At 38.8% G+C, this 19,450-nt stretch overlaps 1 long non-coding RNA gene across 2 annotated transcripts in view; it reads right to left on the reverse strand.

The window, feature by feature from the left end:
• The window catches only part of LOC134732092 (uncharacterized), a 399,240-nt gene that overhangs the window by 322,366 nt on the left and 57,424 nt on the right, over nt 1-19,450 (reverse strand). The window contains exon 1 of one of the 2 annotated variants that reach the window (XR_010115016.1): nt 2,847-3,219. The exons of the other annotated variant lie outside the window; for it this stretch is intronic. This is a non-coding gene — a long non-coding RNA (uncharacterized lncRNA). Of the gene's footprint in view, nt 1-2,846; nt 3,220-19,450 lie in introns of those variants that run through there. 2 annotated transcript variants of the gene reach the window in all.

A 19,450-nucleotide genomic window follows, 5' to 3' on the forward strand; every position in this document is an offset into this window, starting at 1 on the left:
AAATAATAGAACATTGTTTAGGTTTTGAAATGAAAGGAAAAGAACATCTACAATGCAGTTTTAACCTTTTTACAACTAGAAAATAGTCTCAGACTTTAAGTGTTTTATTTAAATTTAACTCTAGAAATAACAGTGCACTTCTCAAAGCTCTGTAAGTCTCAGTAACTTTGTATTAGTTGTAAAATTTAAAGAACTAAGTCAGCAGACTTGGCCCTCAGATATTTTATTTTAAAAACAAAAACTAAATGAATCATGTACTTTAACGTAAAAAGTAAAACTGACCCTGAATAAGTTCAGTGGATTATATCAATGTCAGCATCTTTGTTACGATACTGTCCTATAGTTTGGCCTACATGACCACTGCGGGAAGCTAGGCAAGTGGCAATAAAATATCTCTGTATTATTTCTTATAACTGCCTATGAACATATAATTATCTCAGAATTAAAGCTTAATTCATAAAACTAGCTTCTTTCAAATATAAATAACCAAAGGTTATATTTCCAGAGGAAAAATCCAGACTTGAACACTTTCAATGTTTAGAATTTCCCCAGTCAATTTAACATGTGATATGACCATTAGCTATTTTGAAGGTGACAACTTTGTGTTCCCTTGTCCGAAACACAGAATGAGTTTTACAAAATATCACTTACAAAGAGATTGGTCAGTTTATCACATCAGATCTGAAGATATGAATGTTAGATTATGCAGGGAAAATTTCAATTTGGAACCACAAACAATAATTCCTGAGAAATCTGCTGTAAAAAGACATCAACATAGTGAAGGATTACAAAGATTTCTGGTTCTTATATTTTGCTTTATAAAGCAGAAAGAGTATTTGCCAAAGTCCTTACAGAAACACTGAGAAATTTTACTTTAATCAGAAAATAAGGAGATACCCTAAGTTTTAAAATTACTTCACACTAAATGTGTATCATGCAGTTTAACAAAAAGAATCTCAAGGACAGCATCTGAAATAATTGGGGTAGGAAATTCCATAAGCAAACATTACTAATTTAGATTAACCAAGCATTTCTTTGCTAGAAATTAAACCCATTATTTTATTTCACCAATTAACTTTATTATGGAACACAAACCATCTATGCGTGCATGTGTCAGTCCCAGCATACACATTTGATGCTAGATGATAAATGTTGCAATTTGCAGGGTAAAGTTAGTATTTGCATTACTCCGTTGTCTCTTAATTTTAAACAGAATTGGCACCTCTTCCTGGAAGACATCCTGTCCTTTCCTGTGCCATTTCAAGGGTTGTTAACTTTTTCTGACTGCTGTAGTTCTTAACACATCCTATGACACTGTTGTTTACATATGGGTTTTTAAAATAGATTGAGAACTTTTTAATTTATGAAGTGTGTGTAAAAGAATGTATGATCATTCATATTCCCATTTCATGAAAAAATAAATCATATTTTGGACGTAAAAATTGTTAAAGGAAAGCTTTTCTATAAATATTTTCTTTTAATAGTACTTTTAATCATTGAAATTTAGATCATTCAATTATGGAGATTTCTTCATTGAAGAGAAAATATCTCTTCAAAACTCTAAATAAGCTGAGCTTTATCAACTAAATTTATAGGAATACAGGCTTCAGAGGCATTAATTTATCTTACAATATTTTCCCTTCTAAAATTTGTCATGTATTGTCACAGGTTTAAAGTGCAAGGCAACTATTGACATGAAAGATAATGTGGTATATGTAGTATAAGTGAACCTGATCTTTTCTCAAATATTTATTATTTTTATTTTCTTTGCTGTCAAGAAGAGTGGTAACAAATACGTATTATTTGTAAAGCCCCACAAAATTTGCATGAAAATAATTGTTGCATGAACTAGACATGCTTTCTGTGATATTAATCTGCAATATTCTGCAAGCCCCCAAAAAAATTCACATTCATTACAAGAAGCTTATTTCAGAATTTTACCTGTCAGAAACAGTGACTAATGTAGTTCAAATTATTTCATCAGCTAAATTCCCTTGAGATGTGTAAGATAAGGTGGTTCTTCAGAGGAACTTTGGACGGGAACTTATGACTGTAGTGACATGAATACATATGAAAGTACTTCATTTTTAAAATATAGAAAACAGACATGAAGAAAATGTACTTTAGAGTTTCATATCACTGAAATCATTTTTTTCAAATGAGGCACTAAGTAAGTGCATACGTCAATTTTTTTCCCAGCCTAGGCAATATGGCAATATATATAAGAACAAGTAAATATAACAAACAGTACAAGATTCATCTGGAGAAAAATAATTATACACGTGATAAAATACGAAAGAACAGAAGAAAACTCAATTGTTGATGTGGGATAAACTCATCACAGGATATCAATATATCACCAAGGTTTGCACATTTAAAACATGGGCAGGCCACAAGGAGGAGCTCTTGTGCAGGGATAGTGGCCTTTAATCTTCTATCTTCACTGTTTAATGAAAACGATAGGAATGTTAGTAATTTCAAAAAGCATCACAGCAGTATTCATTAGAGAAGAATTGTGTGAACTGCCTTTCACCTGCTGAGCCCTGTTGGAAGGAATCAGCTGTAGGAGGGAAGAAGGCATTTATAAAGGCAAAAGATCTGGAAACAGCTCTGGCCATCAGGTACTGAGAGAGAAGAGGGAGAGCACAGCAAGCACACAGCCGTTGCGAACTCGATGGAGAAATAAACACTGTAAGAGGCAGTGGCCACAAGAACCAGCCTGTGGGTGGTATTTACAACTTAACTGTACCTCCTAGCTGGGTGTATTAGTCAGGGTTCTCTAGGGCGACAGGACTAATAGGATAGATGTATGCATGAAAGGGAGTTTATTAGGAGAATTGACTCACATGATCTTAAGGTGAAGCCCCCAATACGCCATCTGCAAGCTGAGGACCCAGGAAGCCAGTCTGAGTCCCAAACTGCAAAAGCAGGGAAGCCAGCAGTGTCCCCTTCAGTGTGTGGCCGAAGACGCGAGAGCCCCTGGCAAATCACTGGTGTAATCCAAGAGTCTGAAAGCTGAAGAACTCAGAGTCCGATGTTCGAGGGCAGAAAGCACCCAGCACGGGAGAAAGATGGAGACCTGAGGACTTAGCCAGTCTGGTCCTTCTGCGTTCTCCTGCCTGCTTTTATCTTAGCCACAATGGCAGCTGCTTAGACAGCGCCCACTCAGATTGACGGTGGGTCTGTGTCTCTTAGTCCACTGACTCAAATGCTAATGTCCTTTGGCAATACCCTCAAAGACACACCCAGGAACAGTTATTTGCATCTTTCAACCCAATCAAGTTGACACTCGTTATTAACCATCACACTGGGGAATAGCAAGCATCAGCTACCAACTATTCTGTACTCATTTAATCAAAGCTTTGCTATGCTTGGGTTGTATTACAACACGAAGAAGAAGAGGCCTATCTTTTTATCATTTTTAATACACTGGGGCAGGAGGCAGAAATACAGAGGACTCTACCAATTGACCTGATTTCCAGAGAGGGACTATGCACTACCAGGAGTGAAAAATTTGCAACATGCCACCCAGGGTACGAGGACACACACATATCTTCCTCGTTTGATGAAAAAGTGGCACAAATTAGAGGACACTGGACAATAACTTTTATGAATTAAATTCAGAGAAGAATATGTGTGAATAATAAAGTAAGAGGAGGTGCTTCTCTAAAGAGCGTGATATAAATAACTTTACTTAGAAAATATTTAAGGTCTAAATATTTTCTCATTGTTTGTCCTTGTTGGAATATTGAATACATAGACACTAAAGGAACGCTTGTGGCCAGGCTCTGTGGCTCTCGCCTGTAATCCCAGCACTTTGGGAGACTGAGGGAGATGGATCACTTGAGTCCAGGAGTTTGAGATCAGCCTGGGCAATATGGAAAACTCTGTCTCTACACACACAAAATATATATATATACACGTAAATTAGCCAGGGGTGGTGGCATGCGCCTGTGGTCTCAGCTACTCCAGAGGCTGAGGTGACAGGACTGCTTGAGCCCAAGAGGTCGTGGCTGAAGCAGTGAGCTGTGGTCACATCATTGCACTCCAGCCTGGGCAGCACAGCAAAACCCTGTCTCAAAAAAACAAAAGCAAAAACAAAAAATGCTTGTGATAAACGTGAGACACTGAGATTAAATGTAAAAGGGTGTTCCTTACACCCACCGCCTAGCTACCCAGCTCAAAATAAGAAGTTGCTGAGGCTGGGCACGGTGGCTCACGCTTGTAATCCCAGCACTTTGGGAGGCCGAGGCGGGCGGATCACGAGGTCAGGAGATCGAGACCACGGTGAAACCCCGTCTCTACTAAAAATACAAAAAATTAGCCGGGCGTGGTGGCGGCGCCTGTAGTCCCAGCTACTCGGAGAGGCTGAGGCAGGAGAATGGCGGGAACCCGGGAGGCGGAGCTTGAAGTGAGCCGAGATCGCGCCACTACACTCCAGCCTGGGTGACAGAGCGGGACTCCGTCTCAAAAAAAAATAAAAAAAAAAGAAGTTGCCGAAACCCTTAGGGTCCCTGAGGGTCCCTCAACCTGACAACTCTCTCCCCCAAAGAGATTACCATTATCCTGTATCTTGTGTGGTTTTTAATTCCTCTTTATTTTTATTAATAGTTGTACCATCATATGTGCCTCTAATATGTTGTTTAGTGTTGCATGCTTTGAACTTTATTCAGGTATACTCAAGAAGTATGTATCTTTCTGTGGTGTGCTATTTTCATTCAACATTGTGTTCCTGAGATTAATCTTGTTAACATTTACAGTTCCGGTCCCTCATTCACACTGCTGTGTAGTATTCCATTTGTAAACATGCTATGATTTGTTAACTTGCTCTCCTGCTAATCTTCAGTGTCCCGTTACCGTAGACAGAGCTGCCATGGATGCTCTTGTGTGTCCTTATGCACATGTGTCTGAGCTTCCTTGCTAGCTTTTTAGGGGTTGTGAGCATCTTAAAACATATTGTATAATTTCATATTGTTTTTTCAACCAGTGTGACAATCCATAATCTCATCTGCAGTGCATAAGGGCTGCAATATTCCCATGTTCAAATTGTCATTCATATGATCAAAAACATTGACTAATTATTTACTGCTTACTATATTAAGTAAAAATATTTGCAGTTTACGTACAAACTCATTTTTCTGGCTTATCACTGTCTGTTTGCTACTCTAAAACATAAACCTGAGTGCCAATCATGATGTGTGCCTCCCTGTCATTGCAGGAAAAATTCACAATTTTCAAGTTATACAAATACAAGTTTAATTTTTAATTTTATCTAAAATGGTATGATTTCAATCAGAATTGCCCTATCACTAGCAGAAGATAGAGCTTTGCCAAACCCCACCGTGCAAAGGAAGTGTGCATATAGGTTAAGAGATGTGAATGCAACTATTTTCTTTTTTTTTTAGCATAAAATACCTGCCCACCTAAGGGAATGCAAACAATTTACTCCACTTATCATTCTCAAAATGTTGACAATGCATTCCATAAAATGTTTTACGATGACTAAATGAGATAATATATGAAAAGCCGCTAATACAACGCTCAGTATCAAGCAGACATTCAATAAAGCTATTGTTATTCAGCAACAACGCATTGATAAATCACCAACTTTGAGGGCTACTCTAATAACGAACAGGTATAATATAACCATATTCATTAAAAATATAATTTCTCCAAAGTTGTAACTTCAATAATATTTAATATTCCAGGTAAGATAACCTTACTATATTTTAAAAGCCCAGGTGTTCTTTATCGTAATAAAAATGTAGTAATCTGCAGATGAGATTATTAGATCAGAGACTAACACACTTCTTCGTAGAAATTAACTGGGGTCAAAGAATGTACATGCTTTCCAGACATACACCATGCACACAGGCATATTGTCTCTGGTCTCAAGACTGAATTCAAGGCTAGCCTTTTGAACATCTACATCTTATTAAATTATGTTTACACTAAGTTAAAAGCATTTTAATATAATTATCGCTGAGGCTTGTCGTCACTTACAAATCCCAGAAGGATTGTGTTGCATGACAAAGCAGACCAGAGATCCAGATCCTAAGTGGTAAACAAGACTCCTTCTCACCTCCACACAGTGCTGTCAATCTGCACTGAGGGCAATCTCTGTATCACTAACATCTATTAATGTCACACACATGTTGAGGGCAGGCTAGGTCTTTTCATAGAACCAGACGGACAGAGAGAAATGGAGAATGAATATTAGCTTTAATGAATGGATGCAGAGGATCAAATATTATCCTTAAAAGAATATTTTTGGTTCTTTTCATCTCTTTCTCCCTATTTAGCTATATTTTTCATGAGGAATATTAATGCATTATTAGTCCACAAGTTCAACCTCTGTGCACTGAGAAATAGGATTAGCATGGCTTATAAAATTTATCTGGGGGGAGGTTTCAGCTATCGAGGAATTATAGGGTGTATTAATTCTTACTTATTTAGGTTACAGACGGTTAAGCCAGGAATTATGTACTTATAATTAGGTACAGAATCGATAGCGATCCCATGGTTGCTACTTATCTATCACTTCTGTTCCCAATGCATTTAAGTTGCTTGCAAATGCATACAATATAGCAATATAAAATACTTAAACTCTTTAGAAAGAACCTTTAGAAAATACAAAAAATAGGGAAGCAAGATGGTGTCAGAAACGTGGTCAGTGAACAAATGGACACTTTGACGAATCATGCACTGAGTCAGGGCAGAGCACAAATTTGACTTTGAGTTTTCTAATTAACATGCAGAAAGGAGAAAATATAACCAGTAACAAGACCGTGCATGATATATTCTAGTTATTTGGGAGAACACCAATATGAAATAAGAGAAAATATTTCCTACGGCCCCTCAAGAAGAGAAGGTTTTATGATGGCTAAAGCAGTTCAGTAAGAAGCGACTGTGTTGGGCCCAGTATGATGTGGTCCAGTTAGGCTTCTTTTTCTTTTTTCTTTTTTTTTTTTTTTGAGACAGAGTCTCACTCTGTCGCCCAGGCTGGAGTGCAGTGGTGCAATCTCGGCTCACTGCAAGCTCCGCCTCCCGGGTTCACACCATTCTCCCACCTCAGCCTCCCAAGTAGCTGGGACTACAGGCGCCGCCACCACACCTGGCTAATTTTTTGTGTTTTTAGTAGAGACGGGGTTTCACCGTGTTAGCCAGGATGGTCTCGATCTCCTCATCTCATGATCCGCCCGCCTCAGCCTCCCAAAGTGCTGGGATTACAGGGGTGAGCCACCGCACCCGGCCAGTTAGGCATTTTTGATGGTCTCACTTCATCTTGAAACAGATTTTAGATAACAATGCAGAATAGATGGCTTCGTTTCCTCCAGGCCATCTTTCATAAATATTATTTATCTTATCCACGTGTCTGAAAAGTATCCAGCTGCAGTGAATTCGTGATTATAGTCCCTGACAAGTACCGGGAAAGCTGTAATTCTATGTTTTCATTTGCAAACAAAGCATTACACTCCAAAAGTCAAGAAAATTGCATGTAGCACAAACATCCTCATGTGAAAAGCAGGAGCTGGATAAAGATGGGCCTTAACAGACCGCTCAATTTCTGACTTGAAAGGTACACAAGCAGCGCTGGCAGTCAAAGTGAAGAGTTCCTCAGAAAACAATTTTGGGACTACTTTAATGCAAAGAAAAGCAGGAAATAAAGTTCAACAGCTGCATTCCATAAAGCATACTGGCAGTCATTTGTCAAAAAAAATAAATAAAAATAAAATTAAAAATAAAACTCTTCTAGTGAAAAATGGCTCAAGCCTTAGGAAGGAAGAAGGAAGAGAGAGGAAGGGAGAGGAGGAAAGAAACCAGCTCCAGCTACAGTGCTTGGTTTTGAGCAACAAAGATTCCTGAAATACTTTCCAAAATAAACCTGTGGCAAAATGCTGAACTTGGAAACAGAAATAGACAACTTGATGCACAAAATAATCAGTTCTAAAATAGTCAAAATGTACAAAAGGATACAAAGCATTTGTGGTGTTGACTGAGAAATTAACCATGTACATTTGCTAAACGTAGAAATCTGGGGACAGAGACTGAAAAATACAATGATCCCCAAGGCTATTTATTTTGGCATTACTTATTTATAAAGTAAATACATAAAATTGAAAGTCTTTCCTATAACCTGCTTCTCCAAATCTCTCGGAGTCTTTGTTTCAGGTCTAGTCTGGCCTCCCTCATTTTTGTTCTCAGTCTGCCTGGATCCTGAGGTCACTGGATTCTGTGCTCCCAGCGCGTGTCCATTCCACAGTGGAATGTGAGAAAGTAGTAAAACACAAAAATACAAATAAATAAGATTCTATGTTTGAGTCTGAGTGAGAGCAGCTAGAGGTGACTTAGATTAACTGAAAAAGGTGTAAAAGAATTTTGCTAAAATCATGCCTCAAAGAGTCTACAGTATTAATCGTGTAATACAGCACTACGCCACACGAGGGCACTATATGGTCAGCTTACTCAGATGAAAGCAAAATGTAAACGGAGTTTATAAGAACAAGATTTGATGAAAATAAAATTACATTCTCTCCCAGGTAATAAAAAAAATCAAAATTCTGGAACATTTAAAGACCCTATGTGTGGTTTGTAATAAAATGGTAATAGCTTGACTTGCTCTCATCCATTTCACCTGCAACTTGGCCGCTATCAGTTTTTCAAACAGCTTAGGAATTTTTCAACGTAAAGTCATTTACACATTCTATTTATCTCTGCCTAGGACACTCTCCGACCTCATTGTAATCTTTTAGGTCTCAGCTGAAATGCAATTTCCTCAGAGACAGCTAACCTAGACACCTTACCTAACGCAAGTCTCTCTTACGCAACATGCAACTGTATGTCAGCCCTCGGTGTATTTTAGTCATGGCACTTACCGAAAGTATTTTATTTATGCACATCGCACATTCCTATGTGAGTTTTGTCTGTTCCCTTCAATATGCTTTAAGCTCCATGAGGCTAAATACCTGTCAGTTTTGGTCACTGTCTAATCCCCAGAGCCTAGGACACTGGGGCATAATAGAAACAAAGCTATGTGTTGAATGAATGAATGAATCTCTGTGACTGTGGCTTATTTCTCCCTACAAAGTTTGACTGAGCCCCACACTCTCACAGAAATCTTTAAAATAATAACAAAAAAGTAGTGAATGTCACCATGTGTTTTCTGACCAATAAACCTGAGAGCTTGTCTGGAGGTTATATGAATTATGGAGCGTCATGATATACTCTTTATTCAACATTGCTTCTCTTCTATTTAAAAACCTGCCCTTCTTTGGAAAGGGTGAAGTGGGACAGGCTGAAGAACACAGATGTTTGAGGGAAGAATGCTTACATTCACCTACTTTGTGATAACTTTACCCTTGTTAAAACGGAAATACAGAAAAGAGGTTACGGAGGAGTTTAATGCTGCCCTTTCTTAGAACGAGAACAACACAATTCTCTTTTCTTTGTCTCCAACTTTACAGGTACTTACTGTGGCGTATAAAATGGTCACTTACAAATTAGACCAACAAAAGGGTATTAAAAGTATTTGTTTATGGGACATCGGGGTGTAAAACACACCACTCAACATCGTGATGTAACTTTACACGACAATAGGGAAGGAGATAGAAAAGACAAAATGCACGGGGTGGGGGGACAACAGCAGGGCAAAGTGATCCGAAGACAATCTCCACAGAGTTCCAAGATCATGTGGATTCCAAAAGGCCAGAGGCCATTTGCTCCTTGATATTAACTCCAGGCTTAGCGTGATACTACAATGTAATTGTGGATGAAGTAGATAAGTGCGTCTTGAAGGCTTAAACCAAAACTATGGTTGGTCATAAAGAGGTGGCCGTGTTTTTTTGTTTTGTTTTGTTTGGTTTTTGGTTGTTTTTTTTTTTTTGGCCGAGGAAGAATTGGTTAGGGTATAAGGTCTGCATTTCAGGCTTCCATCATCAAAGACTGACAAATTCAGGCGAGCTGGAGTGAAGGTTAGGTCTTCCCCAGCCGTGGTCTTCACAGAGTGGGGGATCAGACCAGCAGGATTAAGGGGAATTCGGTGACCTTGTTACTCATAGGTCAGTAGCTTGGGGTTGCGCTTTCTCCTTTTTTCAACCTGTAGTCGACACAGCAAAAAGGCCCAGAACTGGCGAAGGAACAAAGCAGCAAAAAGTGAGGCCCAATAAAAGCTTCAGGCTCAAGAAGACCCCTGAGAAACGAAAGGGAGAGACTATTCCAGGGGACAGTAGGTGAAAAGGAGATAACTAAAAGCGCAGTGGCAAAATGTTCTTACACGTAAGGGATGTTCGTTAATGGACAAATATTCATGGCACTATGATCTGTTAGGACAAATGTAGAATCATCTGTATGCTTTAAATACCGTGTGTGTAAGATTTTAACTGTTTATTAGAAGTCCGAGAACCCCGTTTAAGGTATCTGGATATTCCCTCCCCTTCCTTTCCAAGATTCAGACACTACTAAGTGTGTAGCAGGATGAGCCGCAGACAAAACCCCTCAGACGCCGAGTTGTAGAAGGAAGGGCTTTATTCAGTTGGGAGCATCAGCAAGCTACTGCCTCAAAACCCGAGCTCCCCAAGTGCACAATTTCTGTCCCTTTTAAGGGCTCACAACACTAAGGATTTCACAAGAAAGGGTCGTGATTGATTTGAGCAAGCAAGGGGTACGTGGCAGGGGCTGCATGCACCGGTGGTCAGAGTGAAACGGAACAGGGCAGGGAGTTTCACAATGTTCTTCCATACAATGCCTGAAATCTATGGGTAACATCGGGTTCTAAGTCATGAGTTGATTTTTAGCTACTAGGTTTAGGCCAGGCAGGCCCAGGCCTGGTTTTGGGTCTGGCGCTGGGCTGCCTGTCTTTGATTTCACTTCCTTGTTTTTTTCTTAAAACAGGTACTGAGTATAAAACAGTATAAAACAATATGAGAGGGTCTCTCTCTTCCCTCAAGGGTAAAAATAAGATTGCGACAAATCTAAACTTTATGGAAGTCAAATAAAAAACACTTAAACATATGTAAATAATTGCATACATAAAATATTGCATTAAAATGCCTCCTAAGTGTCACGTAGTCTTTAAACAAATACATTTTCAATGATGGCACAGCTTTTTGGTTCCATTTCTATTTTAATCTCTGATATTCGCACATACCTGTGCACACGTGGAAACATCTATTACTGTTTCAAAAAGACAACTATTAGCAAAGTTCTTACATACACCTGCATATCATGCATTAGAATCAAGTACTTTATTCATTTCATGTCTTCAAAATTACGTTAATGTACTAATCAGGTATTCCATCCTTTCTACAGTATGGTCTTCCTAGAATAAGCTACCCAACTTTCTCAAAGGTGCAAAATGACCATATTTAAAGTTTGGATGAAATTTAATTCATCTTTAATTTGTTTCTGTCACTTTACTATGTTCTGGGGTGTTTTTTAATCTCTCTCTCTCTCGCTCTCTCTCTCCCTCTCTCACTGTCACACACACACAAACACACATGCCTGGTGCTGTCAGCTCTGAGATTTCTGATGATCAAGAGAAACAGGACATCTTTTAAACTTGAAGTACATTCATATGTCAATGAATGACAATGTGTTTGCACCATTACAGACAAAATCACAGCAGTCTTTATTTCCAAAAGCCAAAAATGTAGGGCTCAATCAACATAAAATGTCATAAGCAATAATTAAATAAATGCCAATAGAATGACCTTATAATTTTCAAACCCATGTCAGATAAAGCTATAAGAGATATCCAAATGCCAATACATATGATATTAATACCTGTGTTTTGTGGTATTAAGAACACGAAAAAATAGAAAATTCTATGAAGTTCAAAGTTCTTTAAAGTTAGATGGAAAAGGCATTCATTGGTATTCCCACGAAGTTTTACGGTTTAGTTGGAAAATACACATATGTTTCTTAAGAGCTAAAATAATGCATTCGACATACAGACAAATGACCAATGTAGGTGGGAGGGCAGAGTTCTGTGATTAGACAGGAGAATTAGAAAATCTGTTCCAAGGAACTCCAGGGAATGGGTGGTATAACTTCCTCCTTGAGGTCCGAGGGTCACCAACATAAAAGCTCTACATAAGTTTTTATTAGTAGCTCAGAAAAAAAAATAGAATCTAAAAAGATCAAAATCCTGGCAAAGGTTTCCGGTCATAATAAATCATAGTCGCGCAGGATGACATGATCTCCCACAGCATAAGATTTAGAATTAAGTGTTTGGTACTGTGAGTATCTTCAGTTACCAGATAGTCGTTGCTTTCATGATGTGTACACGTCTCCTTAGCCTCGGCAGGGTTTCCAATTAAGCATAGAAATACTTTAAAAATTTGAAATCCTAGTAAAGATAGTTTGGCATTGGAAAGGATCCAATCTGTGTTGGAAATCTACATACGTGTAATGTTTAAGAGAACTTCGCTTATGAGAGAAAGCTTCGTTTTGTTTTTTGAGAGAGAGTCTCACTCTGTCGCCCAGGCTGGAGGGCAGTGGTGGGATCTCAGCTCACTGCAACCTCCCCTCCCAGTTCAAGCAATTCTCCTGCCTCAGCCTCCTGAGTAACTGGCACTACAGATGCACCCCACCACGCCCGGCTAATTTTTGTATTTTTAGTAGAGACAAGGTTTCTCCAGGTTGGCCAGGCTGGTCTTGAACTCCTGACCTCAGGTGATCTGCCCTCCTTTGCCTTCCAAAGTGCTGGGATTACAGGCATGAGCCCCCATGCCCAGCAGAGAGTGAGTTTTAAAGGTACAATATCTAATATGCAGTTGAGTACTTGAAACAGATATTTGATTTTAAATTTCTTACTAATATAAACAATATTGGAACATTTGGCAAAGCGTTTGGATTCACCATATTGATTGTTCTTACAAAAATAAAATTATCGGGGAAATTTTGTTTGTAGATGCAGACACTAAAGAACTTAAGTGAAATAAAATATATTACATTTGGAATTCCTAGTGAATTGGAATGATGGTTTCATAATTTCAAACTTAAAATATGTAATTATTTGCTTGATTTTGACATGGTATTTTAAATTGATATTTTAGTATTTATATATTATTTTGGAACAACTAGATGCATTTTAGGGTCACTATTTTTATTAATTAGATTTATAAAAGTTATTTAGATATGCAGAAAAAATTTACTGTCCTAAATTTGAAGCACTCAAAAAATAAGTTATAAAGGTTTATAAATAAATTTAAAAATATTTGAAAATGTCTTACATTTGTAAACAAGATTAAAAATATTCATAAGCCCTTAAAATAATTGCTGCAATTTCCCATTTTAAAAATAAAATAATCTCAGTAATGAAAGAGACCTAGAGAAGAACTAGGCTTATAAATCTATAAATTGAATAGCAAATGTTAAAAATGAGCTTTAGAAGTTTTCTCTGCACAAAAAAGAAGACAAAAGAAGTCATTAAACCCTACATTCATTTTTAATTACAAGTCGGATATTATTTAAGAGAGCAATAATATGTCCCCTTTCATGTAATGTCCAGAATTCAAAGGAACCACAGGATGTCATGTTGTTTTTTCTCCGAAGTGGAATGCCATCACTTCCGCAGATAATACTGATTAATTTGAGCCAGCCTTCCACCTACATCCCCTATGCAAATAAACTTTACAAAGCCTTTCATTACATTATATACAAATATTTCTTCTCTTCATCAGTCATATTCTAATTATAGAGGCTCAACCAGGTAAGTTTAGCCTGACAAATATCTATGCTTATTATTATAGATTCACAAAGAGCTCCTTCTTCCTTATTAGTCAGATAATGTTCTTTCCTTTTACCCTATAGACAAAGGATGCGATTCATTAGGAAGTATTCCCCAACAGAGAAAATGTTTATATAAGCTTATTGATGTGTTCTTTTCAAATGCAAGGTAATTTAAATTTTCTTTAAATGGTATTTTTCTTAAGAGAGTAAAAAAAAAGGGAAACAGATGTTTTCATCACAAACACCATTTACCAACCAACCCAAAATGCATGGCCATTTATATTAAACAAGAAAACAAGTAGAACATGTGATTGCCTACATTTGTGCCGTATAAATTCATTGTCATTACTCTCAACTGAACTCCTGATGCTGCCTAAAAAAAAAGAGACCACGTTTATTTTCTCAATTCAACCCATCACCCTTCAGAATGACTATTTTAATCTTTCACCACAAACACAACCTGTATTTCCCTCTGCTGTCCTTAATCTTTGTCTCTTTCTTCCCTGAAACAAACAAAAGCCAAGACAGGAAACTGTGCTGCATCCTCCTCTAGTCAACCTAACGCCAGTCTTTCCTATGGCCCCTCCGCCACCTGTGGAGGAACATTCCAAAGTCAATGTCATTTCTTCCACCTGAAACAAATTTTACATGTGTTACCACTGTCCTGATTTTGTGTTTCCTCCTAAGCTCTTCAGGAAGATTGTCAACATTACCCATCCTAAGTCTCCCTCTCTTATTCCTCTACACGGTCCAATTCCATTGCTGCTGGCATGACTTGACCAATTTAGCTGCATTCACTACTGAAACAAAAGGGCGAATCACTACTTTGTTCCTATTGCAGACATTATTTATTGACTGTGCAAGATTACTAGACACAATCTAGCACACTCTTTTAACACACACATACACACACACACATAAACACACATACACACACATACACACACACATACATACACACACATACACACACATACACACACACACATACACACACACATACACACACATACATAAACACACATACACACACATACATACACATACACACACACATACATACACACACATACACACACAGATACACACACACACACACATACACACACACACACATGCAGTTTTCCATGTGCTACCAGTTGTGTTCCCAGGGAAGGAGAATGTCAGATGGATACTAACAAGAAGGATGTCTTTTATGGAATTCTCTTGGGATCAATACCTAGGAAAGTAGAGAGAAGCATGGTAGGACAAGGAGAGAAAGTGGGCTGGACGCAGCTTCAGCCTATGGGGACACTGGTAAAATAACACTTCAGAGTTGTATAAAGGCCAAGTTCTAGTTGGAACGGGTAGACTGTGCCTTCATATCCGTCTATTGATCAGTCATTGGTTGCAGGCAGTTGAGACCACCCTTAAAGAGGGCTGTGATCACAGCACCCATCATACAATGTAACCTCATTCTGAGGATGTTCCTCACACCTCTATCATTCTTGCATCTTGATTGTTCCTTACCAGGTCCTACTTTTCTACTTAATTTTAAAGTGTTGAAGTTTCTCATAATTTCTTTTCCCCACTCTTCATGCAATATACACTCAATGCAATCTCACCTACTCCCATTCTTTCCTTTAATAATGATAGACTGAAGGGACCCAAATTTATATCTGTACCAGATATTTCTTCTAGCTCTACACATATATTTGCAAAACCTACTTGTAGAATTCTACTCACCATCTTCCCCCACTTCCTGTTCTTTCCCAAACAATCTTTCTTTTTTCTTGCTCCACAAACAGAAACTAGAATGATTTCTTTAAAAATACAAATGAGGTCAAGTTACCCTTCTGCTGAAACTTTTCGGTATCTTCCCAGTACCCTTCAGAAAAGGTAAGAACATTCTTAAAATGACTCTTTCAAAGCTCTGCACATTCTGATCTACGTTTCTTCCTTAAGTTCCTCTCTAGGTTAATTTTACTTATTCATACGTCCTCCTTGATCCCTGTCATTCGGTGAATCTTTCTTTATTTTTAAAGTATCTGTTTAAATGGCATTTCTTTAAAAACTCTTACTCATTGTCCAAAAGTAGTTAAGGATTTTGTTCTATAATATCACTCTATCTTTGTGTTTATTCAAATGACAAAATTATTTACTTTATTCTTTTGTTTCATATATTTTTCTTCTGTTTGACCGTGAGTTTCAAGGGGGCAGGGGAACAGATTATCCTATTTTGTTTGTTTTTAGTCTATCCCCAGTGCCTAGAATAAGGCTTGATGCACAGAAAACATTTTATGTATGTATACGCTGAGAAAAGCAGTATGATTGAAGAATGCGTAAATAGTGACTGGAAAATGAACATGTGAATCCCAGCACTTTGGGAGTCCGAGGAGGGCAGATCACGAGGTCAGGAGTTTGAGACCAGCCCAGCCCACAGGTGAAACCCCGTCTCTAGTAAAAATACAAAAATTAGCCAGGCATGGTGGTGGACACCTGTAATCCCAGCTACTTGGGAGGCTGAGGCAGCAGAATCGCTTGAAGCCAGGAGGCAGAGGTTGCAGTGAGCCAAGATCGTGCCAGTGCACTCCAGCCTGGGCAACAGAGTGATACTCTGTCTAAAAAAAAAAAGAAAAAAGAAAATGTACATGCATAATTTAGCATGTGTTTCTACCACTGAACACAGTGTGGGAAACATAGGAATATAAATCAGGATGATGCAGATGAGTAAATAATTCTGAATTATTTAATAGTCAGGATTTATAGCTAGGATTATTTTCAAAGGCCTATTGATATGCAATGGAGATGGATGAGCATGTACTACTTGAGGGCAGAAGAAAATCTCAATGAAAAATAGGGAGTAGAAATCTGAAGACAACAAAGAGAATGGCAAGATAATTGCTTTTCCAAAGTAATACAAATGAACACACTTAAAAACAGGCATGGGTAAGTTCACTATGGCAAAATGTCCAAATATATACTGGGAAGCAAATGGAAAGTTTTATCTTGACTTTCGAGGTGAACAGAGATCTACAGGGATAAATATTTTATAGCTGAGAAAACATGTGAAAAAGGGGAGAAATGGCTGGGCACGGTGGCTCATGCCTGTAATCCCAGCACTTTGGGAGGCCGAGGCTGGCGGATCACCTGAGGGCGGGAGTCTGAGACCAGCCTCACCAACATGGAGAAACCCCGTCTCTACTAAAAACATGAAATTAGCTGGGCATGGTGGCGCATGCCTGTAATCCCAGCTACTAGGGAAGCTGAGGCAGGAGAGTCGCTTGACCCTGGGAGGCAGAGGTTGTGGTGAGCTGAGATTGCGCCATTGAACTCCAGCCTGGGCAACAAGAATGAAACTCTATTTCAAAAAAAAAAAGAAAAACAGGAGAAACTTGCCCCAAATCATTTGGTTAAAAAGTTGCATATTTAAAATGTGAACCAGCCAGGCGCGTTGGCTCACACCTGTAATCCCAGCACTTTGGGAGGCCGAGGCTGGCGGATCACCTGAGGGCGGGAGTCTGAGACCAGCCTCACCAACATGGAGAAACCCCGTCTCTACTAAAATCATGAAATTAGCTGGGCATGGTGGCGCATGCCTGTAATCCCAGCTACTAGGGAAGCTGAGGCAGGAGAGTCGCTTGACCCTGGGAGGCAGAGGTTGTGGTGAGCTGAGATTGCGCCATTGAACTCCAGCCTGGGCAACAAGAATGAAACTCTATTTCAAAAAAAAAAAGAAAAACAGGAGAAACTTGCCCCAAATCATTTGGTTAAAAAGTTGCATATTTAAAATGTGAACCAGCCAGGCGCGTTGGCTCACACCTGTAATACCAGCACTTTGGGAGGCCGAGGCAGGCAGATCACCTGAGGTCAGGAGTTTGAGACCAGCCTGGCCAACATGGTGAAACCCCATTTCTACTAAAAATACAAAAATTAACTGGGCGTGGTGGCGGGTGCCTGTAATCCCAGCTACTTGGGAGCCTGAGGCAGGAGAATCACTTGAACCCGGGAGGCGGTGGTTGCAGTGAGCCGGGATCGCACCACTGCACTCCACCCTGGGCAAGAGTGAGATCCTGCCTCAAAAAAAAAAAGAAGTGAAACAGTTTCTTTCTAACCTCCAAATGCACAATATTCCACGACACCAACCCTACACCAAAGAAATGTGTAGAAGTTTATAAAAATGGTTATTAACTGATTTTTTTCAGCACCAGAATCAACTATCCTGACTCTAGCTTTAGAAACGTAAGTTAAAAAAAGAGGAAAATAACTTCGAAGGAAGTAATTCTTTGAAAGCCGTTAGGACAACACAATGATTTGAGGGTCTTGTGCTTTTCCATGAAAAGGTGGGGCTAAGTCTGTTTTAGAGGGTGAAGGAGACACAGGAGTTAAAAATGTGCCAACACCGTGGCCCTTGGAAATAACTTGTAAGATCAAATGAAAATCGCAATCGAGACTGTCACTTTTCGATCAGATTGTTTTCAATCGATAATGAGTGCAGGCCCGCAAATGTGTATGGGTGTTATGTGGCATATCAAGGTACATTTCTGCAGAACATACTCAGTGCAATATGGCTTGTGGGTACAACATTCCTTTATATAATTGCACTCAACTAATGTATGCCTTGGAAAGCAAGCACATCAAACATTATGTCTTAACAGACTTCTGAAAGAAAAACTGGAGTTCCTGGTGGCTCTTAAACAGTCTGCTGGTTATTTTATGGCATAGAGGAGAAAATTTACCCTGCAGAAATCTAGCCGAGCACATCCTCAGACTGATCACATTCACCTTCTCATCATGGTTCCAGTCTCAATTAAAAAAAAAAACAACAACAAAGAATCATATTTGAGTAATCTGTTCTGAATCATACAGGGAAAGTCCATGCTGAGATAATACTTATGCATCTGTCTTAGAACATGTCTAGAATATTTACTAGGAAGACTCACTATCAAAAGGGATTTTGGCATATGTGCATTAATTCAGCAAGCCTCATTTCTTCAATACCAAACATGCGCCAGACATTGTCCTAGGAAGAGAGGATTTAGAAAAAAAAAAAATAAAGATATATTTACCGCAGTCCAGCCATAGAAAAAGATAAGTAAGTAATTAAATGCAGGAGTATACTATAGCTTCAAAGATAAAACTTATGAAGGTCTGGAAATTAGCACACATGGGATAAAACAGTCACTTCTACATAAGAGGAGGCGATTATAAAGAAGATTCACTTAAGATTCAGTATTGGCTAAGGTTAAAGAGAGAAGCATTGTTCTTGGACCAAGTTTTCTGGGAGGTGGGAGAGTAAAAGAAGTCCGGGACCAAAGGAAGCTACAACAGAGAGCACTGAACGAGCAGCCTTGCAGGTCTGACCCAGACTGCCATCTGAGAAAATTACAGGCAGTTTGATTGGCTGGGGCACAGGCCGTGAGGTGGGGCATGATGAGTGACAGCTGGAACCAGGCAAGGCTCATAAATGTCACACTAAGGAATTTTCACTGTTTTCTACCAGCCACTGGAAGAAACTGAAGAGCTTAAAGCAAGATAATGGCACATCACAAAACACATGGATTCGAGGTGGTAAGACAAAAAGAAGTTACTGTAGCAGAAGCATCAGGAAGTAGACTTGTATTAATTTAACTGCAAAATAATTACTTCTCCTACCCCCACAACAACATTCCAACACACAGAACTAATGTGGGTTATTAATTATTTCCCACTGTTCCCTACTGAAACAACATACTTTCAA

Source organism: Symphalangus syndactylus, chromosome 13 (assembly GCF_028878055.3).
Source record: "Symphalangus syndactylus isolate Jambi chromosome 13, NHGRI_mSymSyn1-v2.1_pri, whole genome shotgun sequence".
In the NCBI taxonomy this organism is placed as follows: domain Eukaryota; kingdom Metazoa; phylum Chordata; class Mammalia; order Primates; family Hylobatidae; genus Symphalangus; species Symphalangus syndactylus.